Below are 17,005 nucleotides of genomic sequence, written 5' to 3' on the forward strand. Positions count from 1 at the left end.
AATGATTCCTGGGTTTCTGGCATGAGCAGCCAGGTGGATGGAATAGGCATTTTTTAAGACAGCACAGACCAAAGGGAGCCAATGAGAGGAGAAAAGCAAGTTTCAAACATGTTGAGTTTGGGATGCCTGAGATACCTGAGCTTGAGATCAAGTTCACAACTGCATATATGGATCTGAAGTTTAGAAGAAAGACCAAGCTAGAGACAGAAAACAAGTTAAAGTTGTTGAAATATAAATTACATGTAAAACCTTGTTAGAAGGTAAGATTTCCTAAAAAAATAAGTGTAGAGTGAACTGAAAAAGAAAACCCAGGATCGAATCCTAAGCACTGTTACATTTAGAAGTAGAGCCAAGAAAAAGCATGCAAAAGACACTGAGGAGTTGTGGTCAGAGAGATGAAAAACATGGCCCGGGTGTCATGAAATCTAAAAAGAACAATTTGCTCCCTATTTGTATTTAGGAAACTTACCTGATTCTCAGTTGTGTTAGTTAATTCACCCCACTTTTAGCATATTTTGGGTACTAATATTTCTCCACTCTCTGCTATCCTATAAATTGACACATTTCACTGACTTTGCCTGTTTATTCCCTGGTTGTGTTGCTGACAACAAGAATAACATTGGGCATTAGCTCAGGAAAACAAAGGAAGACAAGATGCAGGGGGCTGCCAGTCGGTCTAAGAGAAAGCCCATTACCATAACATCTGCCTTTAAATAACTTCCACACCCAGACCCCGAATTTAACTTTATAACTTTCTTGATTGAGAAGTTGGTACAGGAGAAGGAGAGGGAGGGAGAGAGAGATAGAGAAAGGAGGAAGAGAAAGAGAGAAAGAATTAGAGGGATGTCTCTTCTACTAGACTCTCATCATTAAAACATTTAGCTAGGCTTTCAAATCTTTAGATGCTGCAATGGCTATTTTGGAAAAGAATGATTTCAATTTGGCATACAAGCTAAGGTCAATCAAATAATTTCGAAGGCCTCCACTTCCTACCCAGAAATTTACAAAGAAAAAGGGAAAGTATCAGTTCAGGATTCATCCTGCTTTAAAAAGAGAACTGAACCAATAAAATTATTTCCAAAAAGGCCTTAAAATTTTGTCAAAGGCAAGTAAAATTACTGTGACTTAAATGTTTAAGTGACAATTATTGTAGTTTGTGACAAGTCAAATACATTGTGGAGTTAAAAGTTATGTGAAATATGTATCATTAATAATATGTTGGAGACTGATAGGTACAATATTTACATACATTTCATAAAACAATAAAATAATACCTTCAATTACTTTAGATGTCTTTGTTGTTGTAATTTTTCTCTTTGACACCAAAGATTATATCTATGGTTTATCTAATTCTAAATCTTTGATAGGAATATAACTATGGTTATAATACTGTTGTTCTTCTTAAAAAGGTGGGGGAGTAGTTAACAATAGACTTTAAAATTAGATCTGTACAAGGACTAGCTTCTACAACTTGCTAGTTATATGACTTCAAGCCAGTTACCCACTTCTCTAAGCCTTAAAGTCTGTAAAATGGGTATGTACCTCACAGAGCTGTTCTGGGACTTAAATGAGGTAAAAGAGATGCACACTCAACTACTTAATTTATGTTCCTAATCATTGCATTTTACTGCCTTTCTGGATTACTCTCCTAAAATGATCCTCCATGCAGAAGCTATACGTTCCCTTAGAGACCTCATATTGGACTGGACAAGGAGGTAGCACTTACATTATTGTCATTGCTGATATCAAATAGTATTCTGACAGTAATAAGTGGGAGATATGTTAGAAAAGCACTAATTATTCAGGTAAAGTAAAGCCTTCAGATTCCTGGATAGGAGTATGAGCTGGAAAGAAAATAAGAAAATTAACATGGTGTTGATAGTCACTCTGAAAGCCAGGAGAGAATGATCTCACCTATCTAGATTTGATTATGAGACACTATATTACTGGAGAAAAATTCTACCTCCTTTTCTTTCTTTTTCCTTTTTTTCAGTAACAAATCTTTGAAAAGTGATAGAGGCAGCCCTAAGCAGCATAATAGAGTGTATATGGGCATCATTAGAAGAATTTGATGATAGCAAGCAAATAGCCATATACACAAAATGCGGGGAGGGGAGTAAATTAATTAATTTTATTAATTAATTTAGCTTAAGTTCCAGAAATTTTACAAACAAAATCTAAATGTTTTATTTTTTATATTCAGATATGAGTAAAGAGACTCAGAAAGATTAAGCAACCTTTCTAAGACAAGTGATTAATAAACAATAGAGCTGAAATTTATACCTAAATCTTTCTCATATTGGCATGATGAGGCGGACTGAATTAATAGCCCCATTTTCACCACCCTTTGCATGTAACTTTGTAGTTCCTCTCATTATATAGATTAAGTATATTTTCCCACCCCTTCACTTTGTGTTCAGTCATATGACTTGTTGTGGCCAATAGGATGAGAGGTAATTTTGAAGTAATTATGTGCCAAGGTCCTCAGAAACCTTGCATGTGTTCCACTCGCCTTGTTGGACATCTGCCATCACCATGAGAAGTACATGCTCAGGCTAGCTCACTCGTCCCAAGAGGAAAAGAGACACATAAAGCAGAGCCGCCCCAGCCAAGCCTAGCCTCCCACCCAACCCAAAGCAGATCTTTAGATATAGGAGCTATAATATTAAATGACTGTCATTGTTAGCCACTGAGTTTGGGGGTAGTTTGCTTCATAGCAACAGCTAACCAATGTACATGTTATTGACATATTGAGCTTGACATTATTCATGTTACTCTCATTCAAAAGTTTTCCTTCTGCAGCCATGAGTGTGGTAACACAGATCAGTTGCAAATGCCATCTTTGAGAAAGTTATTAAAAGTATTGCTGAGAACTCCAAAAGGATCCTTGGGGTATTTAACCTTATTTATGAGGAGGAGAAAACGATTCCGAATTTTTCCAACCTGAGTTTTTGCCTTAGTTTCACCAGTCCCCATTTCAGTTTTCTGTCGCCCATTGTGGCCTACTCTCTGCACCGTTAGCGCTTCCCAGGTCCAGCCAGCCCACCCACGAATAGCTTTCCTGGATGTTCCATCTATTTTCTCTTACTAAGCCATTTATGGCTTTCGATTGCAGTTTTCTGAAGCAGATCAGGTCTTTATTATTTATGGGAGCTTGCTGTTTATGAAGCAGTCTCTCGAACATAGATGTCACCTCTAAAGTATTAAATAATAATTGTGGTGGATTTCCACCGGTAGCAGTTCGAACTAGATGCAAAGCTATTTATTCTAAGTGAAAGCTATGTCATCAATAAGTCCCTAAGTGATGGTCTCCTATATTCAATCTTCTCTATTATCCCTGTTTTTTAGGTTTTCAATAAAACTGCAATGAAAAATTAGGATAATGATCTTTGGGGAGAAGGGGAATCAACAGCACTCCTCCTCCGAAAAGCTATCAAAAGGTGATATATAATTAATCATTGGGTGTAAGATTATTTTTATTTCTTAATTTAACTTGCTATGCAATGTTTCCATATATGTAGGCAGACAAATGGATTCTTTTATTATTATTATTATTTTTTTTTTTGCTATTCCAAATAGATTGTGAGCTTCTTAAACATAAAGACTATGACTTCTCCTTGTCTGTGGCCCCATTGCCCATCAGTGCCATGGACATAATAAATACTCAATAAGTAATTGGTAAATGAATGAATAAATTCTCATTCTGCATTTCTCAGTGTTTAGTAGAAGCATTTCAGTTGTGCTTACCAAATGAAATAACCTGCAAAAGCACCCAGCACAGTGCCTGCCTGACTCATGCAGGCTGCTTTGTTTGTTAAATGTTTCTCACCTTGGGGGCACCACAAGTGCCAATAGTTGCTTTAAAATTATTAACCCTCATGCAAAAGTAACAGAAAACATCCTTCCCCATGTGCTCCTACTAGTTGCAAAACAATGAGTTCTTCAAGGGTGCAGAAGCCCCTCCTTCTACATTTCCTCTTCCTCCCTGCGCTACCCAACCCCTCATCACACACAAAACTCAATAGTTGTTTGGATAATATTTACATTATTTAACTTTCTCACTCGACAATTAGATTCTATGGGTAACTCTCAGAAAATAAATGAAGAAAACCAATGTGATTTCTCTCCAGTTCATTGTTACCTATGCCTACATCCCTAAGTCCACCCCCCAAAAAAATGACTCCCTAAGCCCTACTCAGTCACTTTTGCTAAGATGGCTTCAGTCACCTCCTGCTCTCTCTCTCTTCCAGATTATCCTCATCTCGTTTCATTTTCTAGATTGCTTCATCATGAGCTTTCTAAAACACGCTTATTCCCCTATTTGAGAACCGAAATAGCTCTCATAGCCAAGAGCAGTGGTTCCTAACATTTATGGAAGACTCTTTTCACTCCATCCAAATATTCATGTGCATAAATGCACTAAACATTATATATAATTTTGCAGACATTTCTTAGATCCCAGGGTTAAAACCTTGAAACTCAGGGAGAAGTTTCTACTCCCACAACTAACATCTAAGTTTTTCCACAATCTTCCTAAACTATGCTTCCCAGCTATCTCAGCTCCCCAAATTCTCCTAATTAAATTTCAAATAGATTTATCACCCAGGATGCTTTTCCCATTTACATTTCTATGCCTTAGAAAACTGAACTGGAAGTCAGAAGCACTGGATTCCAATTAGCTAAGGAACTTTGTGAAGCTACATTCATTGTAAAGCTCAGTTTTCTACATATACAAATTGATGGGAGTGGTTTAGATCAATGTTTCCCAAAGTATGATATGTGAACCACTAATTTTAAATGGCACGCAGTTTATTATTTTTTATATTAAGAATTGTGAGTTTATTTTTTAAATATTTTTTGTTAACTACAGTTGACCTACAATATTATATTAGTTTCAGGTGTACAACATAGTGATTAGACATTTATACAACTTATGAAGTGATCACCCAGATAAATCTAATACCCATCGGATACCGTACATAGTTATTACAAGATTATTGACTATGTTTCTTAAATGCTATACTTTACACTCCATAACTATTTTGCAACTACGAATTTGTACTTCTTAATCCTTTCCCCTTTTTCATCCATCTCTCAAACCCCCTCCCATCTAACAGCCATCAAAATGTTCTCTCTGAGTCTGTTTCTAATTTTTTTGTTCATTTATTTTGTTTTTTTAGATTCCACATATAAGTGAAATCATATGGTATTTGTCTTTCTCTATCTGACTTATTTCACTTAGCATAATACCCTCTAGGCCCATCTACGTTGTTGCAGCTGGCAAGATTTCATTCTTTTTTATGGTTACTTAACATTCCATTGTATATCTGCACGACTTCTTTATCCGTTCATTAGTAGATGGACACTGAGCTTGCTTCCAAATCTTAGCTATTATAAATAATGCTGCAATGAACATATGGGTGCATATGTCTTTTCAAATTAGTGTTTTGGGTTTCTTTGGATAAATATCTAGAAGTGGGATTACTGGGTCTTTCTTTGTCTCTTGTTATAGCCTTTGATTTAAAGTCTATTTTATCAGGTATAAGCATTGCTAACCTAGCTTTTTTTGTTTGTTTGTTTCCATTTTCATGACATATTTTTTTCCATCTCTTTACTTTCAGTCAGTGTGTCTCTCAATCTGAAGTGAGTCTTTTGTAGGCAGCATATGTAAGGGTCTTGTTTTCCTATCTATTCAGGAACCCCATCTTTTGATTGGAGCATTTAATCCATTTACATTTAAAGTAATTGTTGACAGATAGATAGCTATTGCCATTTTATTGTTCATATTTTTATCTTTTTTTTTTTCTTCTTAAAGAAGTCCCTTTAACACTTCTTGTAATACTGGCTTGGGGGTGATGAATTCCTTTAGCTATTTCTTGTCTGGGACACTCTTTATCCATCCTTCGATTCTAAATGATAGTTTCTCTAGGTAGAGTAATCTTCTTTGTAGGTCCTTATTTTTAATCACTTTGAATATTTTGTGCCAGCACTTCTGGCCTGCAAAGTTTTTGTTGAGAAATCAGTTGACAGTCTTATAAGAGTTCCCTTATAGGTTAAAAAAACTGCTTTTCTCTTGATTCTCTGCTTTTAAGATTCTCTCTTTGTCTTTAACCTTTGGCATTTTAATGATGATGTGTTTTGGTGTCACCTGTTTGGAACTCTCTATGCTTCCTGGGCTTATATATATATTTCCTTCACTAGGTTTGGGAAGGTTTCCATCATTATTTCTTCAAATAGGTTTTCAATTCCTTGCTCTCTCTCTTCTCCTTTTGGTAACTCTATGATACAAATGTTGATACACTTGATATTGTCCTGGAGACCCCTTTAACTATGTTAATTTTTTTTTCTTTTTGCTGTTCTACTTGGGTGTTTTCTGCTATCTTATCTTCCAAATCACTGATTTGATCCCCCATTTCATCTAATCTACTGTTGATTCCCTCTAAGGATTCTTTATTACAGTTGTATTCTTCACTTCTGGCTGTTTTGTTTGTTTGTTTGTTTGTTTGTTTGTTTTATGTTTTCTATCTCCATTTTATGTTCCTATCTCTTTGTCGAAGTTCTCACTGAAATCACTGAGCATCCTTATAACTAGTGTTTTGAACTCTGCATTTGGTAAATTGTTTGTCTCCATTTTGTTTAGTTCTCTTTTCAGAGTTTGTTCTGTTCTTTCATTTGGGACATGTTTCATCTCCTCATTTTGGCTGCCTCCCGGTGTTTGTTTCTATATATAGTGTAGAGCTGCTATGTCTCCCAGTCTCAGTAAAGTAGCCTTATGTATTAGGTGTCCTGGAGGGTGGGGCCCAGTGGTACAGTCTCCCTAATCACCTGAGCCAGTGCTCCAGGTGTGTTCCTTGCATCATTTGTGTGTGCCCTCCTGCTGTAGTTGAAACTTGATTGCTGTTGGCAAGTCATTGAGAAGGATTAACCTTTGGGCTCATTGGTTGTAAGGATAGATGTGACTACAGTGGAGGAGCTGTTGTACAGAAGCTGATCCTACTGAGCAGGATTGGCTTTAGCAGGGCTCTGGTGCCTGCTGAGTCTGTCCTTTTGGTGTGTCATTTGTGGATGTAGTTTGATGGTGCTCTGGTGTGGTCTGAAGCTGATCACCAGGCACATTTGTTCTGGGGACTCTTGGGAGGGGCTCTGGCGCAGGCCAAGGTCAGCTGCTACCTGTGCCCTCCCCAGGGCCACTTGGTATGAGCTACAAAGTGATATGAAGATGGTTGCCACTTGTGCTGGGCTTGGAGGTGCCTGGGAGAGACTAAGCTGTGAACCAAGGCTGGCTGCCACTAGTGTCGGGTTTGGGGCTGCTTAGCAAGATGTATGGGCCACATAGAGGCCAGATGCTACTTGTTTCAGGTTTGTGAACCTTTGAGAGGTTTTAGGAAAGTCCTCAGCATGAACTAAAACAAGCTATTTATGTGGAAAAAAACAGTAGAAGCAGGTTGGATGGGCCTGTAATTTGAGTGGGGCAGAGTCTCAGAGAATCACCAGGGCATGGGGATTGATGTTTAGCAGGTTAATGGAGACCCAGATATGGCCCCAGCCTGCACAGGTAGGCTGGGTTGCGGAGGCCTCAACAAAGGAACAATGGCCTTTGCCTGCATTTCTGTTTGGGATAGAGCTGTCCCTCCAGTCCTCGCCCTGATGCCAGACAATTCAGTTCCTCCCTTTATGTCCCTTTTGAACTGCTGTTCCAGCACTGGAGCTCAGAGAAGGTGAATCCATCAGCAAGTAAGTCCAAGTGCAGGCCCTTTAAGAGGAATACCTGGAACTCCAGCAGCCCTCTGTATCACTCAGCCATAATCTCCACTGGTTTTCATAGCAAGAAGCTATGGGGTCTTCTCTCCTTGGCACTATAACCCTGGACTGGGGACTTTGGTGTGCGGCTAGGATCCCCCCTCAAGGGGGACTTCTACAGCCAAGATATTCTTTTCAATTTTTAACTGCTACAGGTGAGTGTGAGACCAGCTTGTTTCTTGTCTCGTCACTCTTGCCAGTCTCTTTATGGCTTCTTCTGTATGTCCTTAGTTGTAGGACTTCTATTCAGCTACACTTCAGGCAAATGATGGTTGTTCTGTACTTCAGTTGCAGTTTTGATGTGGTCATGGGAGGAGGTGAGCACAGTGTTTACCTACTGTTTCTTTCGAATTGTGTGTTTATTTTAATGTGATTTGGGGGGAAACATATACTTATAAATTCTATATTTTTAAATTTATGACATAAGATTAATATATATGGTATATCTACAACTTACAGATATTATTACATAAAACAAAAATAAGTGTTAAAAGGTAATCAATCTGAACTCTAAATATGTATTAAGTAAATAATAGGTAATATAAAGATACTGCAAAAATTAGCAAGATTGTATATAAGTCTGAAGATTGAGGAGTGCAGGACTAGTTGATCCCCAAGGCCTTTCCAAGCTCTCAGCCACAATAGTTCCTTAGACTCTCTCTTCCAAGAACTTTGTTCCCAGAGCTGAATAGAAGCTGCTTCGCAGAAACAATGAAGTAGGAGCTCAAAATTCTGTCTCTCTATATTCAACAAGGGAAAATTTTACATTTTTTTACATTTAGATGAGGACAAAGAAAAGAGATTTTATACGAGTTGACCAAAGCACACTAGGAGAGTATTGCTGGGAACAGAATCTAGATCTTGCTCCCTTGGGATTGCCATTGGCAGTTTTGTTGGGACCTGTTGATGGCATTATTATGATTCAAAACATAAATGAGCACCAATTTTTTTCTTAATGACTAACACATACACATTCAGATTCAGATAGCAACTGCAGCTGCTCCCTCCAACTACTCCAAGTCTGATGAACAGATGGCAGGTCTCCTCTGGGAATGGAAAGATTTATGGCTGCCTCATAGATAGAAATTGCATAAAGTTAGAACACCAGGAAAAGTTGGTGTCATAACTACAAATGCACTTTAGAATTGTCAGAAAAAAGGTCTGAGTCTTCTTTGCTGCCTGCCACTTATGACTATGGTTGTTTGCATTTAAAATATTGATGATTCAGAAGCCAAATATAATTCAACCTGTAGGTAGGTAGGTAGGTAGGTAGGTAGGCAGATAGGTAGGCAGATAGGTAAGTAGGTAGGTAGATGATGGATAGATGATAGACAGAGAGACATTCAGACAGACAGACAGACAGGCAGGCAGACAAACAGAGGTAGATGATGACTATTGTACCCAAAGACATGAAAGTTTCTTCTGGATAAGTTTTTCTCCCTAATTTTAAGATAACCATACTAACATCCGCACTTTACAGTAAACTAGGTCCTAGGAATTGGGAGCTGTTTCCCTCTTTGATAGCAGTCCAGAGAATCATCTTGTTATGTGTTGTTATCCCATTAGGTAAAATCAAATCTAAGAGGCAAAGAGGAAATTGTTTAATCCATTTCCCATTTGCCCCAAGAATACTCACCAGTGGCCCTTGTAGCTGCAGAATTCACCTCAAGATAACTCGCGGATTATAGTTCCTGATCTTACCCCCAAACTTTGCCACTAAATATCTTGCTTTTATTATTATTCTTGCATTGCTCTGGTATATTGATAGTCCTTGGAAACAAATGACATCATTCCACTTATATCATTCTGTTTTTAGTAATGGTATTTCCATTTATAAAATATAGTAATTCTCAATTGCTGAAAATGACAAATCCTACATGTGATGTTAAATTAAAACTGGCAGCAAGCTGCACTTTTTTTCTAAATGGGAAAAGGGTTAATGGATATATAGTTTCAGTCTTGCAAGATGAAAAAGTTCTGGAGATGTGTTGCACGGCAGCGCGAATATATGTAATACTACAGAACTATACACTTTTAAAAAATTCAAACCCAGCTTTTTCTGTGAGAGCCGCGGGGTTGAGGGGAGGGTGGCCTCCTCCTCTCCCCACCATGGTGTGTGTTCGTCCACTGATATCAGTGTACTTCAAGAAGGAAGAATCATCTGGAAAAATGCCACTTTTGCCAACTATGTTCAAGGCTCCCTCCCATTTGACCAGATATTGTGAACTTTGTTCACACCAACTTGCGCAAAAACAATACAGCCTCAGGCTGTCAGTGAATTACCAGGTCATCAACCAGTGCTGAGTTGTGGAGTACTGGCAGAGCTGTGGCTCAAATTCCCAGAGTTCAAGGCAATGAGACTCATCGTTCTGGCCAGGGTGCTTTTGGCAATATGTGCTGTGGGGGCCACATGTTTGCACCAATCAAAACCTAGTGCTGTTGGCACCTCAGAGTGAACACAACGCAGAAGCGATATGCCATCTGTTCTGCCCTGGCTGCCTCGACCTTACCAGCGCTGGTCATGTCTTAAAGTCATCGTTCTAAGGAAGTTCTTGAACTTCTGTTGGTGGCTGAAGATAAAGTTGAAGGCTACAAGAAGACCAAGGATGCTGTTTTGCTTCTTAAGAAACTTTAGCCTGAAAGGATATGAAGAAAAGGTCTATGCCTCTCAGCAAATGAGAGCTGTCAAGGGCAAAATGAGAAATTGTCATCATATCCAGCACAGACGATCCCGCATCATCTATAATGAGGACAATGGCATCATTGAAACCTTCAGAAACATTCCTGGAATTACTCTGCTTAATGTAAGCAAACTGAACATTTTGAAACTTGTTCTTGGTGGGTAGGGGGCCATTTCTACATTTGGACTGAAAGTGCTTTCTGCAAGTTAGATGATCTGTATGGCACTTGGCATAAAGCTGCCTCTCTCAAGAGTAACTACAACCTTCCCATACACAAGACACTCAGTACAGACCTTAGCAGAATCTTGAAAAGCCCAGAGATCCAGAGAGCCTTCCATGTATCACACAAGAAGATTCATCGCAGAGGCCTAAAGAAGAATCCACTGAAAAATCTGAGAATCGTGTTGAAGCCAAACCCACATGCGAAGACCACGCTCCAAAACACCATTCTTCACCAGGTCAAGAATCATAAGTTCCAGGTAGGTAAAGCAGCAGCAGTGCTAGAAGCCAAATCAGTTGAGAAGAAGTGGGGTCCAGGTGAGAAGCCTGTGGTGGGGAAGAAACGAAAGAAGGCTGTTAGTGTTACAAAGCAGAAAAAGACTGTGGTGGGTAAAAAGGCTGCAGCTACAAGAAACCAGCAGTTAAGAAGAAGCCCATGGAAAAGAAACTCACCACAGAAGAAAAGAAGCCTGTGGCATAAACTGAAATCAGTTTATTCCATAAAAGTCAAATCACTTTGGCCAGCTAATTTTGAATAAAAACCTGATCAACGAGGCAGTGAAAAAAAAAAAAAATTCAAACCCAAACTAGGAAGCATTGTATATTAAATCTGAAGAGCCTCCAAGAATCTTGGATTGAATAAACCCTGAAAAACCAAAATAAGAAAGGGAAATAAAGAAAGCATGTGACATACATTCAAAGTTGCATCTAGTTAATGCCCTCTGGAGATAAGACCATTAAGAGGAACATGAGGCAGCTCGAACTGAGCAATGAGTGACAGAAATTATCAGGAGAAATAGAGATCTCTTACAAAGAATGTAAAAACATCACACACCAAGAGAGTCACTTATATTAAGATAGTTATGACAATAAAACACAGATCAGAACATGGTAAGTTTAGCAGAAGAATGATAAACAAAGTGGAGAGATACATGAGGTAATTTGACCACTGGTTAGATCAGAGCACATAGAAACCTCATCAGAAGGCCCCTTCCAGCCCTTACAATCTCCTTCCTCTTCTCCGCCCAGTGCTTTATCATTTATAGTTCTCATTGATAAGGAAAAACCTAGGCATAATTTTTAACTAGTAACTGAGAGTTCAGAGCCTTAGATTTTCTGAACTGTGGTTAACCAACAGTTTCCCTTGAAACTCTTTCTCTCCATCTACTCACCTCTAAAGCAAGAGCAAGATAACCTGGGGGCTAGAATCTCTTTTGAATTAAGTCACTGATTGGCAGAATGAAGGATATTAGCAAAGTTGGTGATATTTGGTTCTCTGCCTCATCTCTTCCACCTAAATAACATGCTACCAGCCACTTCATAGAGAAGTGATCCTAAAATTACACCTGCCGGGTGTTGATCCTATCAGGCACTGCCCTTACAAATAACATGATGAAGAGGAAACAATAGAAAAAATAGATATAATTGTACAAAGAACTCTTAAAATGCAACGATAAGAAAACAATCTGTTTTAAAAAATAGGCCAAAGACTTTAACAGACACCTCATCAAAAAAGATATACAGATGGCAAATAAGCATATGAAAAGATGTTCCAATCCGTATGTCATCAGGGAAGTGCAAATTAAAATAACAATGAGATATCACTCTACACCTATTAAAATGCCCCAAATCTGGAACGCTGATGACACCAAATGCTGGCAAGGATGTGGAACAACAAGAACACTCATTCATTGCTGGCGGGAATGCAAAATGGTGCAGCCACTTTGGAAGACAAGTTTTGTGGTTTCTTACAGAAATTAATTTAGTTTTACCACACAGTCCAGCAATAGTACTCCTTGGTATTTACCCAAAGGACTTGAAAACACATCCACACAAAAACCTGCACATAGATGTTTACAGCAACTTTATTCATAAGTCCCAAAGCTTGGAAGCAACCAAGATGCATAAATAAACTGTGGTATAGCCAAACGATAGAACATTATCCAATGCTAAAAGGAAATGAGCTATCAAGCCATGAAAAGACATGGAGGAAACTTAAATGCATATTACTAAGTAAAGTAAGCCAATCTGGAAAGGCTACATACTATATGATTCCAACTATATGATATCTGGAAAAGCAAAACTATGGAGACAGTAAAAAGTTCAGTGGTTGCAAGGGGTTGAGAGTTGGAAGGAGAAGAGACCAATAGGTAGGGCATGGAGGATTTTTATGGCAGTTAAATTACTCTGTATGAAACCATAATGATGAATACATCTGATTATACATTTGTCCAAATCCATGGAATATACACCACCAGGATTGATCTATAATGTAAACTATGGACTTTGGGTGATTATATGTCAACGTAGGTTCATCAATTTAAAGTACCACTCTGGTGGGAGATGTTGATATTGGAGGATGCTTGGCATGTGTGGAGGTAGAAGGCAATGGGAAATCTATGTGCCTTCTGCTTAATGTTACTGTGAACCTAACACTACTCTAAAAAAATTAAGTTCTAATAAAATTTTTCAAAAAAATAACGGATTATGGGAGGTGAACACACAGTGTAAATATGTATATACCTTACTGTTACATGTACAGCTGAAACTTATTTGATTTTGTTAACTAATGTCACCATAATTAATAAATAAATAAATAAACAAACAAACCAATAAATAAATAACCGAGCAAGGTTACTGAAGACTAATAAGCAAGATCTATATGGTGAAACAAAAATAAATAAATATATTTGGAGACAGAAGAGAATAGGAGCACCGCATGGTTCTAAATTGAAAGAAACGAAGTCATTTAACAGAAGTGTCATAGAAGACAGAAGTACTATCTTAATTTACAAATTATCCGAGACAAAAAAAAATAGCAAGCAGGACAAGATTTTAAAAAATAGATATTTCTCAGGAAACTGAGGAAATCGTTAAAGCAAATTCTTTTTAAAAACATACAAGAAATAACATTATAGAGTTTAGAAAGTCTGGACCTCTCTATATCTTAGACATCTTGAGCCAGGAAATCTGTATAGCCACTAAAAAATTATGACCATTATTTGATCTATTTTTTCTTTTTAATTGTTATTAAGTTGTGATATACTCTAATTCCAGAATTTTAAAAACATTTTAGTTGTCAGATTTACAGCAGTCATTTACTCTTCTGTAGTTAGTTTACTTGGGTGCTGCTCTTTAAAGTTTTCTCATCCTTGGCCTCATTTTGATTTCTTTCTTGGCCAGTTTTTCAAGAAGGAGATGCTGGTGACATCGTTTTGGAGTCCCTGGATATCATAGAATGCCATTCTGTGGCCTCACATGTGAAAGGCACAGTGACTCAATGTTTCATCTTTAAACAATATTTTCTCTCAAAACGCTATAGCTGCCTTCATTGTCTCTTAGCTTTTGGTGTCTCCAAAAAAATCATCTGAGAAAAAGCATCACTTTTGTTTCTTTTATTAGTTTTATGTTTTGCCTCCTCTTATTATTTAAGGATTTTTTTCCTTGTCCATGTAATCCACGAAAATTGAGAGGATATGGCAGTAATAAACCAGTAGATGTTTAAAAACAAACTTTCCAAAAAAAGAATGTGTTTATACATATGCATCTTGATTATAAATTTTACTGGTAAATAGGGTGTGTAGCACATAAATTATAAACATAATAAAAATATATAATTCTCTTTATCCTAAAGCTCATGTAGCTTTAGGATAAAGAGAATTATCCTAAATCTGTTCGTTGAATGACTTCCTTGATTTTTACTGAACTCTTGTTATATAGATGCCCTACAGTGGCAATCAAGGAATGAGCGTATGGTTCCAACATGAATGCTGATGGATAGTTTCTTTACATTTACAAAAAGAAAGCAAAACCACAAAGACTTACTTCAGGACTTCACTCATCTGTCAATGACCTAAGTAAATTCTTTTCTCAATAGATAATTTTTAGATTAACTATATCAGAAGATTGTTTCTTCAATTTTTTGTGCTATTCACAATTTAATGACTACAGACATAGCACACCTTTAAATTTAATCTCCATGATTATCGTTTTCTCCATCTACTATCTACAATTTAGACAATCAACAAAACAAACCAAGCCCTGATGTGTAGCATTTGTTGATTTCAACAGTGTAAATACTCCCACCATGGCTGATACCACCGTGATACCACTGAGCACAGAGGTGGGAAGACATGTAGCAGCACACCTTTATATTGTATTTCCTCCATATAGATACAAGAGGTGTAAGTAACCGTAAGAGCACAAATAGTAAAATGTAGTAAAATAATTAGGAAATGATGTTTTGAGTATTTATTACCTTTTTAAAATATAATTTACTTAATTGTAAGTTCATAATTTTTCACTTTTAATAATTGTTGTGTTTAATGATCAGCTCACAGAATTTCTGAAAATTTTAAAAATCAGTTCTAACCAGCTGGTATGAGCTTTCTCCAGCACACCACTGTATATGGGCCTATGCTGGTTCCTAGTGTTGACTTAGCCTAGAATGTAGGGAACTCAGTCTGCACCTCTCTCTCTCTCTCTCTCTCTCTCTTTCTCTCTCAAGTTCCCAATAGCTCTTCTTTGATCATAATTTTTGTTCTACTTGGTTTTATTTCTTCTCCAAAGAAACATGGACGATTCTGAAAATAAATCACTGATTCTCTATTTCCAGGTCAATAATCTTCATTTTTGTTTGTTTTTTTAATTTATCTTTTTTTACCATGAGCCTGAGAAAATCTCTCATGTTTGAATAACATTTCTTAAGTATAAATTCTACTTTCTACAGCTGTTGCATTCTTAGTTTTTTGTTAATTTCTAGTGTCTTACCATTATATTTTTGGTTTAGGCATTACCAGAAGCACTTTTATTTTAAAACCATTGTAGAGAATAGAGTGGTCTGTTGTTTCAAATTCCATAAATTACACTGTGTATCTATATTGAGGAATAAAAGCCAGAAAATAAGCAGAAATGGAGCAAGGGAAAAAATCCAGTAGGTTCAATATGAGTTTCTTAGGTATGATATGAATTATAGGCATTATGAATGAACTGTTACTATCTCCTACACTGGCCAAGTTTCCCATCTTTTACAATTATCTAAAACCTGTTTCACCAACTTTGATATTTATAAAAATGGTAATGTTTAAATTTCACACTGATAAATTCAAGCTTTCTAATAAAATAATTTGACAAGGGTACCCTCTTTGCTTTACTTCAAATAATAGGAAAACACAATAGAAGTTTGCGTCACTTATGATAAAGAAGAGAGAATAATCAAATTGAGTCTTAGTAGAGAACATTACTTTTAGTAACTAGTCTGCTAATATAGGCTCTTTTATAGTTTACTAAACCATAAACTCAATGTCCTTATAAAACAGGGCAAGGAATTTATAGCATAGTATATAAATAAACTCAGTATTTTTAGGTTCAAAAGATTTGCCTTTTAGTTTTCCTTAAAGCTGACTCTCTTTTTGAAAGACAATACATATTCTTGATTTTATACTTCCCCCTTGTAAAGAGGGGCTTATATTATTTTTCCATACATGTATTTTCTTTCTATCTCAGTCTGTTCTTTCCTTATGATTTTCTATATCACACAGGCTGAGTTTTCTTGAAGGATTAGGAAATTCCACTTTTTAAAAAACTTCTGATTCCTCATCATTAAATATCTTCATATATCCTTAGGTATATACTGTCTTCATTCTTGAAGCTATACACCTATGAGACTTCAGAATACTTCACTTCTCTCACCTTTCCATTGATTCTAGATTGTTATTCCTGTTTTTCTCTTTCTGTTTTTCTCTTTTCTTTTTCATTTCATCATCAAATGAAAAATGAGTTACTAATGTTTGCCAGAATACCTGTCCTCCTGAAAGCTGGTTCTTAGATTTACACCTGGAAAGCAGCATAATAAGCAGTCTCCTCCTTTATTTCTTTTGTTGAGCAGCCTTTCATCATATGCAGCTTTACTATACTAAATTAAAATTACCGTCTAACCCCATTGCTTGATTCTTTGATACTCTGTATTATTGGAGTATGTTAAAAATCATGATACCCAAGATACAATGCTGCCTGGTCTTTCTCCCTTTTTCTCTAGTCTTATTCAAGAGGACCAAATCTCTGACATTTCAATGCACTATTTCAGTCCCCTAATGCAGGAGTCCCCAGCCCCGGGGCCAAGGACTGTTACCAGTCTGTAGCCTGATAGGAACCAGGCCGCACAGCAGGAGGTGAGTGGCGGGTCAGAAAGCAAAGTTTCATCTGTATTTGCAGCCGCTCCCCAGCTCTAGTATCACCTCCCCTGCTCCACCTCAGATCATCAGGCATTAGATTCTCATAGGAGCACTGGTTCCTGGTGCCAAAAA

The 17,005-nt window shown here is 37.2% G+C and overlaps 1 pseudogene; it reads left to right on the forward strand.

The window, feature by feature from the left end:
- Positions 1 to 9,873: 9,873 nt before the first annotated feature.
- LOC120588211 (60S ribosomal protein L4-like) lies at positions 9,874 to 11,284 on the forward strand (annotated as a pseudogene).
- Positions 11,285 to 17,005: the final 5,721 nt, after the last annotated feature.

Source organism: Pteropus medius, unplaced genomic scaffold (assembly GCF_902729225.1).
Source record: "Pteropus medius unplaced genomic scaffold, Ma_sr-lr_union100, whole genome shotgun sequence".
Classification (NCBI taxonomy): Eukaryota; Metazoa; Chordata; class Mammalia; order Chiroptera; family Pteropodidae; genus Pteropus; species Pteropus medius.